General features: G+C 51.8%; 1 long non-coding RNA gene across 1 annotated transcript in view; it reads right to left on the bottom strand.

Annotated features, from left to right (window-relative positions):
• The window catches only part of LOC309361335, a 234,130-nt gene extending 225,401 nt beyond the window's left edge, over positions 1-8,729 (bottom strand). Inside the window, exon 1 of the long non-coding RNA XR_014164432.1 lies at positions 8,640-8,729. This is a non-coding gene — a long non-coding RNA (uncharacterized lncRNA). The remainder of the gene's footprint in view (positions 1-8,639) is intronic.
• Positions 8,730-9,129: the final 400 nt, after the last annotated feature.

Raw genomic sequence — 9,129 nt, forward strand, 5'->3', positions numbered from 1 at the left:
TGTGCAAGGCAGCTTACAAAAAAAATAAAACTTTACATAACTGCAAACATAACAAAACTAGTCGTAAACAATGAAGAAAATATCAAAAAGTACACAACGAAATTGAAAAAAATTCCACATAAATAATAAAGATTCCACGTAAATCATATAATCCAAGCTAAAGAGAAAAAAAAAAAAACATCACCAACAGCAACCCCCCCCCCCGGAAAAAACCCGTAAACAACACCCCAACCCTCTTTTATTAAGTGTAAAAGAGAAACCCCTTGTTTTAATTTTACAATCTCCCCATTTCCACTTTAAGAACTCTCAGTAGATTAACCATTTCTCTTTATCCGTCACCCTTTTGTCTATAAAAAGGGTCTTCTGGTGAAACAGAGTCTTTGCGTATAAACTAACTTTATATCTATTTTCAGATTCTTACTACGCCACACACGTCTAATACAGTGGTTCTCAAGGTGCGCATTTACTCTGACTTGATCTACCACAAATATCCAAGCCATCTAACCCTGAAATCCTAACCTTCTAATTCCAAGTCTCTTCTTTCTCAATATCCCCATTCCGTTAACCGCACCAGGCAACAAGCTGTAAAATGCAAGTTTAAAACGCAGGCTTTCCTTTGCATCTCGCAGAACTTTATATGTAATTCGTGGTTTTTTTCACCTGTCCTCCAAACTTCGGTCTTTTTGCCATCCTTTAAATGGGAAATCAGTAGTCGAGCCTTACTTTTTGGTAAAACGTTCGTCTGGATCCCGGAAGTCCTACCTGAGAAGAACAATGGGAGTGTCCGCTTCTCCTTCTGCAAGCAGCGCCACCCGAATTCCCACCTGGGATGAGCCGCTAAACTGAGCCGCAGGAGAAAGACTGGGGCGGGCGGCAAGTGGGAGGGGGAAGTCGGGCGCCTCTGTCCCGTCAGAAAAGTGCTGCTCCTCCCCGGAGGCATCCTGCTTGCAGAGAAGGGGGCCGGGCTGCCTCAAAGCCCATCCAGGCCACGGGCTGCTAGCATGACTCATCCCGGCTTTCTCATCTGAGGGGAAAGGGTGCACGGTCTTAAATGCTTAAATGCCTTGGCAACTTGGCTGAGCTACCTTGGGCCAGTCCTTGGGCAAGTCCTTGGGTCAGCTTAGCCTCCCTCACAGAGGGTTGTTTTGAAGATACACTCAGGCGGAGGAGGACGTCGGGTTGGGTGGGGGTTGCCAGGAGCAGCACGATGTCCCTCCAACCCCCGGCTTCCACTCTCCAGGCAGGCGCCCAACGTGGCCAGCTGGCAAGGGCTCTTTCTTACTCCAGCCTTGGCGTGCAGATCCCGGGTTCAGCCCCAGATCTCTGGAGCGGAAAGGCTCTTGGGCGTGAATATGAAAGGCAGCATCTGTCAGAATAGGGCATACTGAGCCAGTACAGATGAACGTGACTATTGGTTCGCTTCCTCTGCTATCTGCCTTTTCGGGCACAGAGAGAGGCAGGGGAGAGACCCCTTTCCTCCATGTCCCCACCCCAACTCTTAGGACCAGAAGCAAGAGACAGCTTTGCTGAGCACGTGCCCCTTCCCAGGGAGATGCCACTCTGCACTACTGTTCCCTGAACTGCTCGCGAAGCAGCCATACTCCAGGCTCTTATTGTCACAGCCCTGCAGGATCAGACCAAGGCCCATCTAGTCCAGCTCTCAGCAGCCCAGCAGATGTCCAAGGGAAGCCCCAAGCAGACTCCAAATGCAGCCCCACTCTCCCCACTGGGGACACCCAGAACAGGTAGGCAGAGGTAGACTGCCTCTGCGGCTGGAGGTGCAACATGGTCTAACCCTTTCCCACATCATGCATACTTCTATGATGTCCCCATTTCCCCCCTCTCACAAAGCCCCATAGCCTCTTACATTGTAAGCCTTCCTTAGAGGGGAATCATCAGAACCACCTGTGCTGCAGAGCTTCTGGCTGAAAGGCGACTCATGGAGATTTGCAATGACTGCTGCAATGCACCCCTAATGATTCAGATTGTATTAGAGCTATTAAAAGCTTATTAACAAATGCAATATTTCTGGTCTCCCTTGCTTTCCTGGTGACCTTCAGCTTAAAGACAAACTGCTCTGGAGTGAGAAAAACCCTTCACACTCCAAAAGCCCAGCTGGAGGGACCTGGAAGTGTGCGGGGAAGAGCAGTTTTGTAGTGGGTTTGTTGCACAGGAGCACCAAGTTCACTAACTGGCTGATTCAGAGTGAATCCCATTCAAAAATAGTGCAATGGTGTGTGTTTCAGCCAGCCATCCGGCTGTTGCAACTAATAATAATAATAATAATAATAATAATAATAATAATAATAATATTTTTTATTTATATCCCACCCTCCCCAGCCGAAGCCGGGCTCAGGGCGGCTAACAACAATAAAACAGTACAAAAGTACAGTACAAACAACACTCTAAAATCATTCATTATAAATTTAATTAAATTCAAGCCACTGGCCACCATTGGACCAGAGCTCCGCGAGGTTGCCAAGGGAGGGAGTCAGGCTGCGCCCTGGCCAAAGGCCTGGCGGAACAGCTATGTCTTGCAGGCCCTGCGGAAAGATATCAAGTCCCGCAGGGCCCTAGTCTCTTGTGACAGAGTGTTCCACCAGGTCGGAGCCACAGCCGAAAAAGCCCTGGCTCTAGTTGAGGCCAGCCTAACTTCTCTGTGGCCTGGGACCTTCAAGATGTTTTTATTTGAAAACCGTAAGTTTCTCTGTGGGGCAAAGCAGGAGAGGCGGTTCCGTAGGTACGAGGGTCCTAGGCCGTATAGGGCTTTAAAGGTTAAAACCAGCACCTTAAACCTGATCCTGAACTCCACCGGGAGCCAGTGCAGCTGGTATAGCACCGGGTGAATGTGATCTCGCAGCGAAGACCCCGTAAGGAGTCTCGCTGCAGCATTCTGCACCCGCTGGAGTTTCTGGGTCAGTCTCAAGGGCAGCCCCACGTAGAGCGAGTTACAATAATCCAGTCTGGAGGTGACCGTCGCGTGGATCACAGTAGCTAGGTCAGGGCGAGAGAGATAAGGAGCCAACTGCTTAGCTTGGCGGAGATGAAAAAATGCCGCCTTTGTTATAGCTGTACTCTGCGCCTCCATGGAAAGGGAGGTGTCGAAGATTACACCCAAACTCTTAACGGACGGTGCTGGCACTAATTGCGCCCCCGCAAGAGATGGGAGTTGCCCCCCCAATCCCATATCGTCCCGTCCCAGCCACAGGACCTCTGTCTTCGAAGGATTTAGCTTCAACCGGCTCCCACGTAACCATCCAGCCACAGCTTCCAAACATCTGGTCAGTGTGTCTGGGGCCGAATCAGGATGGCCATCCATCAACAGATAGAGTTGGGTGTCATCGGCATACTGATGGCAACCCAGCCCAAAACTCCGGACAAGCTGGGCGAGGGGGCGCATAAAGATGTTGAAAAGCATCGGGGAGAGTATCGCACCCTGAGGTACTCCACACATCAAGGAGTGGTGCGATGACAATTCCCCCCCAAGCGCCACCCTCTGTCCCCGACCAGAGAGAAACGAGCGCAGCCATTGAAGGACTGTGCCCTGGATCCCCACGTCGGCAAGGCGGTGGTCCAGGAGTTCGTGATCGACCATGACGAAAGCTGCTGACAGATCTAGAAGAATCAGCAGCCCCGACCCGCCTCGATCCAGCTGTCTACGAAGATCATCTGTTAGGGCAACCAGAGCCGTCTTGGTCCCATAACCAGCGCGGAAGCCGGACTGGAATGGATCCAGAGCCGAACTCTTCCCTGGGTGCGACCACACTGTCCTGTCTGTGTGTTTGGAAGGGAATGGGAGCTATGCTCCCCCCCCGGAGACACTCCACTCCTTCTTCCTTAGCTGTGCTGCTCAACAGTTTAGGCAACCTTCACAGTTCTGGGATGCCGAGGAAGCGAACCAACAGTCACGTTCATCTGTACTGGCTCAGTATGCCCTATTCTGACAGATGCTGCCTTTCATATTCACGCCCAAGAGCCTTTCCGCTCCAGAGATCTGGGGCTGAACCCGGGATCTGCACGCCAAGGCTGGAGTAAGAAAGAGCCCTTGCCAGCTGGCCACGTTGGGCGCCTGCCTGGAGAGTGGAAGAGGGGGTTGGAGGGACATCGTGCTGCTCCTGGCAATCCCCACCCAACCCGACGTCCTCCTCCGCCTGAATCCCGCTTCCCCCGGGATGCACTTCCCATCCTGGAGTGGCTGGGGTGGGAGGCTAAGCTGGCCCAAGGTAGCTCAGCCAAGTTGCTTTGCCCAGCATTTAAGACCGCGCATCCTTTCCCCTCAGATGAGAAAGCCGGGATGAGTCATGCTAGCAGCCTGTGGCCTTGATGGGCTTTGTGGCAACCCAGCCCAGCTGCTATAGTCCACCTCTGAACTGAGGAAGCGCAACTGGACAGAAGCGCCTGACTTCCCCCTCCCACTTGCCGCCCGCCCCAGTCTTTCTCCTGCGGCTCAGTTTAGCGGCTCACCCCAGGTGGGAATTCGGGTGGCGCTGCTTGCAGAAGGAGAAGCGGCTGGCGCTAGCGGACATTCCCATTGTTCTTCTCAGGTAGGACTTCCGGGATCCAGACGAACGTTTTACCAAAAAGTATGGCTTGACTACTGATTTCCCATTTAAAGGATGGCAAAAAGACCGAAGTTTGGAGGACAGGTGGAAAAAACCACGAATTACATTTAAAGTTCTGCGATATGCAAAGGAAAGCTTGCGTTTTAAACTTGTATTTGACAGCTTGTTGCTTGGTGCGGTTAACGGAATGGGGATATTGAGAAAGAAGAGACTTGGAATCAGAAGGTTAGGATTTAAGGTAAGGTTACCAGATTTTTTTCAAAGAATCTGGGGACACTTTTTTTCCAAAAGAGAAAAAAATGTTATTTTTTTAAATCATTTTTTCTCTTCTGGGTCTCCTCTGTCGCGTGGCCTTCCTCTGGGCCCCAGCCTGATCTCTTGGAGTGCTATCTGCCCTGGAGTAGGCTCGGGTCGGGCCTGGGCTCGGCCCCGTGTCCTTGCCCTCCTGGTGCTCTCCTACCTCTCTTCCTCAGCGGCCGCAAGGTCGGGGCTCCCCTCTTTTTTCTCCTTCCTCTTTCTCTCTCTTCCTTCTCCTTCTCCTTTCCTCCGTCTCCCTGGGTTGGCTCCGGGGTTTTTACTGGCCCTGGAGCGCCACTGGGCAATTGTCCACGTGGCCGGGCGCTCTCGCTCCCGCCTCGATTTGGGTCCTGGGGGGGGGTGTCAGCGGTTCCCCCAGTTGACGCTCCGGGCATCCCTGGTTCCCCAGTGGCAGCGGTAGCGGCAGTCTCAGCAGCCTGGAGCCAGCCTGGTAGGGCACTTGGCTCTGGCTGGCTTCAGGAGCTGCTCATTGCCGTGGCACCCGCCATTTTGCCTCACCGGAAGTCCCCATATGATGTGTCTTGTGCCGTTGAACCAATCACGCAACATTCCTTCCCTACTAATAAATCTACAACACTTAAAATATTAATCTGGGGGCCTTATATGAAATCCGGGGACATTCCGGGGACTGATTTTGTTGGGGACAGATTTGTAAATCCGGGGACTGTCCCCGGGAGACGGGGACATCTGGCAATCATTCCGTAATAGGGCTTCTCCTGCCTTTGCCAGTATGTCAGCCTTCTCCGCCTCCTTAAAGAGGGCGTTCAGAAGCACTTGTACGTCTGGCCATATGGGATTGTGAGTGGAGAAGGTGGCGCAGTCTGGATGAGTCCCTCTGTCTTGCTCTTTGGTCACTGTGGCCGAGCACCATTTTGGGCCGATCAGGATCTATGGGGAAGGGGATCCACCCAGAAGTTGTGGAGGGAACGGGAAGAGAAGCTTGGTCAAGAGACTGGCTCATGTCAGAAGGAGGCCTGACTGCATCCTTGGCGAAGCCCAGGGCAGGGCAGGAAGGCAGCATTGCCCAGCGGGAAGGCATTCGGAGGCAAATCATCAGCAAGGAGCAGAAAATCCCCTCCCCTTCCCTCAAGAAGACTGAAGAATCTCTAGTCGGCCTTCAGGTGAGTTCAGCATCCCAGGTCTCTGGGGTGTTCCTGTCCATTACAAAGCTGACTCGAGGCTCCGTCAACTGAGCCCCTACACTCCTTGTGTACATGGAAGGGGCACAGAAAGGATGGGAGGCAGCCTTTTCCTGGAGCCCTCTTACCTGCAGCAGTTCACTCGCTGGCTGCTGACCCTTTTCCTCCATCACCTGGATGATCCTCTCAAGAGAGGAGAGTTTCCTGCAGAGTCTGGCCAGCTGCTCATCCCTTCTCCCTGCAATCTCCTTCTCCACCTCTTCCACATGATTCAGCAGACGCTTTTCTTCTTCTTCCAGGAACTGGCGCAGTTGTCTCAACATCTCCACAGTCTTCAGCCTCTCCGCACACAATTAGGATTAGGATTTGAATTGAACTGCTTCCACCCTCTCAGCTCACAAGTCCTCAGGCTTCTCCTTGACTGCTTTTCACATAATAAACAACAATGGGAAATAAACTCCATTTAGCTGCATTAAAAGGTGAACTCACCTAATTTGCAATTCTTGGGAAAATATGGAGACCAAAACAGCATTCTTTTGAAATTCACACCTCTGAATTTCTCAAGGTTGGCCCAGCCAGGTAATGTTCACAAAAAATGAATTTATGAGGGTAAAGCACGTATTAACATCTTTATACGAGAAGGTAGCCACCCTAGCATTTGATTCATTGTCAGAATAATAAATAAATAACAAACCGATATGGAAAAACGAGAAATGAGAGAAGTAGAAATGGGCAGATTTTCCCCTCCCTCCTCAGTCCGGACTTGCTTCTTGAAGTGCTTGTTCCCTCACTAGTAACAAGAGGGACTTTGCTTTCCTTGTCCAGGTCTGCTTGATAGGCCAGAATTCCCCCTCTCTCTTTCCTCCGAATCTCCAGGCGGCGACAAAGAGAGGAGATGTATATTATACTGGCTTCTTAGGTCCAGTGGCCTTGCTATAATAGGAAAGGAATTGACTGGAGGAAAGAAAAGTACAGAGGTTTTCAACCTTTTGGGGTCCACGGCTCCCTGGACCAACTCCCTTCTTTCTGCGGCACCCCTGTGGGTCTCAGGAGACCAGTTAGGTCCCCCCTTGCTTGCCTCCCCTCCCCCTTTCTCCAACAGCCTCCCTTGCGGAGTGCTCTCTCAGCCTCCTCTCCTCTCCCCTCTCCTTAGGAGTCCTCCTCTTGGTCTCTGAGCTGCCCCCGCTGCCCCCCAGGGACCTGGGACTTGCCTGTCCATTCGCAACAGCAAGGGCCCCTCGCCAGTTGGCTTGCTTCCTCTGAGGCCGCCTCAGCTCCTGGCAGCCCACACCCCCTGGCCAGCCCCAGAGGCACCATTCTCTGGGGGAGAACAGCTGGGCAAGTCTTGGGGAGGCAGAGATGGCATCCGAGGAGGGAGGGAAGGAAAGAGGGACAGAGGCCAGTGTCTCCCACGGCACTCCGACCATCATTCAAGGCACCCCAGCTGCCACAGCACACTGCTTGAAAACCACTGCAGAACTGGGATGGGAAAGGTTTCTAGTCCAACTGACTGGTCTGGAGAAGAGGAAAGGCAGCCATGCTTGCTCCTTTGTCTTCTCCGAGGAGACTTCCAGCCTGACTTCTCATCTTGAGGCCCCAGCGAGAAGTGGGAAGAGGAGCAGGAGGAAGCATCCCCAGAAGAAGTGTGCTCCCCACCAGTAGGTGCTTCCACCCCCTCTCCTAAATCTGCTTCCAACAGATACTTGGGGGGGGGGGGCATCCTGCACCATCTGGTCAATTCCTGGTGTTAGGAGAATTAGAAGGTCTAAGATATAAACACATACATCAATACCGTTAGTTCCCATCACAAAAGAATATGCAGGTAAACCCATGAACAGCCAGGTAAACCCATCAACAGGTTTTCTGCCAGACAGGAGTCTGTTGTAGGCCGCCCCTTCTGTGATGTATGTATGATGTATGGAGGGGTGGTCTTGGGCTCCAGGGTGGGCAATTTCAAATGTCTATATAAGGACTTGGTTCGGGGTCTCCTGCGTGGGGGGGGGGTGAGCACCCTGTTGCAACAGGTAATAAAGATCTGGCTTACTAGCTGCTTTGCTTCTCAGTATTCTCTGGTTGGCCTCTGTTATTTTGTCCTACCGATAGAGAAGCTACAAAAGGACCCTATATGGGCTCTGAGGTACCCCAGAAGGGAAAAGGAGCCCCCAGTCCCCACCCCCTTGCAGCTGACCCCTTGCTGCTCTCTGCTTGGCAGGGTATTGAGGTATTGAGGAGGCATCCTGCTAGCCAAAGGAGACATGTGCAATTCACATTTGTAGTGTTCTAAATGCATACAAAGCAACCTTGCTGGGGGATGTGGATGAGGTTAACCCTTTCTCCCCCTGCCTTGGTCCCAACCCAAATCTTTGAAGCTGCTGTATTTCAAGGGAAGATCCCTTGGCCCCCCTGGCAGAGAGAAAGACTTTGACTCCCTCCTCCCAGCCATCCCAGCAGCCCTCAGGCTTCCCCTTGGCTGCTTCTAAGGTAATAAACAACCACCAAGGAATACCATGCCTACTCTGGATCTGAGAATTAAGAAGATCACCTGCCAAGAAGAATACACAGCTATTTCTCCCCCTCAAGGTACCTTGTATTCCTCGACAGCCTCTTCCAGAAGAATCACCTCGTGGTGTTGGTGCTTCTTGGATCTGCCCCAAACCACACAGATGGGGGCTTCATCCTCCTTGCAAAAGAGTTTCAGGGGCTCCTGGTGCTTCTCACAGACTCCTCCTTTCCCTCTGGAAGACTGAGAGTCTTGGCTACTTTGACAAAGGTAGCCAATTGCCGATTGTGGACGAGGCTCCTTCTCTGGACTCCAACCCGGCCTTGAGGACAGGAAGCCAGCCTCCTTTTTGCCCCGCTGCACTGGATCAGGCCGAACCAGCAGAAGTTGTGCCCACACTCTGGGATGGTCCCTGTGTCATAAGAGAGTCAGGGTCAGAGAGGGGAATGAAGGAGAAGGACCCTACCAATATCAAATAGATTGTATTCTGCCTTCACACCCTACAAGAAGGTCAACGGTATCATTTTTGCTGTATCTTTCTCATTGACTTTAAGAATGGATCTGAATGTATTTTTCCTCAAAATGCTGTACTTTTCTAAATTGTAATGGT

Source organism: Podarcis melisellensis, assembly GCF_964234715.1.
Source record: "Podarcis melisellensis genome assembly, chromosome: W".
Classification (NCBI taxonomy): domain Eukaryota; kingdom Metazoa; phylum Chordata; class Lepidosauria; order Squamata; family Lacertidae; genus Podarcis; species Podarcis melisellensis.